This window comes from Suricata suricatta, chromosome 15, assembly GCF_006229205.1.
Source record: "Suricata suricatta isolate VVHF042 chromosome 15, meerkat_22Aug2017_6uvM2_HiC, whole genome shotgun sequence".
In the NCBI taxonomy this organism is placed as follows: domain Eukaryota; kingdom Metazoa; phylum Chordata; class Mammalia; order Carnivora; family Herpestidae; genus Suricata; species Suricata suricatta.
Window position 1 is genome coordinate 7,808,937 of NC_043714.1, and position 1,779 is coordinate 7,810,715.

Genomic DNA, 1,779 nt, shown 5'->3' on the forward strand with positions numbered 1-1,779 from the left:
CGCACTGAATTGCAAAAGCAGAGACTGTTAGGATCCTGCCCACCCGCACAGCACTCCGTCCTTCACAAGGTACTGTCCGCAACGTGAACAGATCTAAACAACCCCCAGCCCTGTGAAGTCAGTGTTCTCCTTGCCTTGCAGACACAAGACTTGAGACCCTTGTAGCTTAAGGAAACTCGCCTCTATCCCCTGCCTGCCCCACCCCCCACTCCCATTTTCCCTGCCGTGGGCTTTGCCTCCTCAGCACCTTTCGTTTCTTTGCAGCTCCTGACTGTGCCTATTATTTGGATTATTATTCATTTCGCCCCTTCGGACTGACTGAGTCTGCACACAAATCAAAGGCTTCTGGAGGGGACGTGAAAGTGAATGAAAAAACTTATCCTCCAGGAGGAAATTTACAAATTAATCCGTATCGTTGACTGTATAACGGATTCTCCACCAAACCATTCATTGACTCTAAGGAGTCTTTCGAAACGTTTGACTCCGTGCGCCCTGTCAACCCCATCTCCATTTTCTGCTCTTGAAGTGATAGTAAGACGCGACGTTGGCGGGAGGTGACAGTGTTCTTTGTCATGAAATAGCACAGGAGAGGGGCCCCGAAGGTCCAGGTGATCTGCGGAGTGGATTCGGTTCCTGGATAAAAAGACTGGTTTTGTCATTTTGTTGTACTGAAGAGCTTCCTGACACATACACTGGCTCCTGAAAGACGTGGAGAATTGTAGATTGGGGTGGGGGTGTTTTTAATTTATAGTTCATGCACTTGGCAACTCCAGTGTCATCTTGTCTCTCTGTTTCTTTCATTTCAGATGTGTATGTCATCTTGTAGAACAGCATTCCAAACCCTTGACAGCTTCTGTATATAATTCTCACTTTTGAAAAATGTCTTGCACAATCTCAATAAACTACATTTCTTTACCTCTGAGGAAAACAAAACCAAACATTGAGAGCACAGTAAAGCTCAGGCTGGTTAATTCTTCTGCAGCCCTGTTTGCCATAGGGTCTGCAAGCTCCAAGCTTTCACAGCCTTAGGACCCCTGATACCTAGCACAAGTATGCTTAGAGTAGTATTGGGATCAATTACCTTTATCTCTTTTTACAATGCCTTCATATGGGGGAGTGAAAATGTGAAAAGCTGCAGAAATAAGGGACGTGTACAGCCGGTGGGGGAAGGTGTGGGCTTTGCCTTGTCCTGGCTAGATTACAACCCTACTTCTTTCTAACTATCCTAAGCTATCCGAAGCCATAGGCTTTGAACAAATTGCTCAATGTAAAAGTATCTAGTTCTGCAACTCTAAAATACCAACTTCAGAGGGCGGTTGAATTGAATAAGATGACACTCGTAAAAAGCCTAGGACAGTGACCGAAACAGGAAGCACCAATAAACATTACTTATTTTTATTCTCCATTCCTAAGACTATACTTTCAGGGATCATTTCTATAGTTTGTTATTCTCTATTCCTATGTTTAGAAGAGAAGGAAAAGTAAAAAGAGAATTATGAAATCTCCATTCAAATGGGAGCTTTAAATTTTGAGAATCAGGGGTCTTATAGTTTGTTTTTATTTCCTGGAATAGAAGGTCAATACTATCTATTTCTGGGGCGCCTGGGTGGCTCAGTAGGTTGAGAGTCTAACTTAGGCTCAGGTCATGATCTCACGTTCATGTGTTTGAGCCCCGTGACAGTCTCTGTGCTGACAGCTCAGAGCCTGGAACCTGCTTCGGATTCTGTGTCTCCCTCTCTCTCTGCTCCTCCCCTGCTCGTGCTCTGTCTCTCAAAAACT

The 1,779-nt window shown here is 44.5% G+C and overlaps 1 pseudogene; it reads left to right on the forward strand.

Annotated features, from left to right (window-relative positions):
- The first annotated feature begins 1,410 nt into the window (after nt 1–1,410).
- LOC115279587 lies at nt 1,411–1,532 on the forward strand (annotated as a pseudogene).
- The last annotated feature ends 247 nt before the right edge of the window (nt 1,533–1,779 follow it).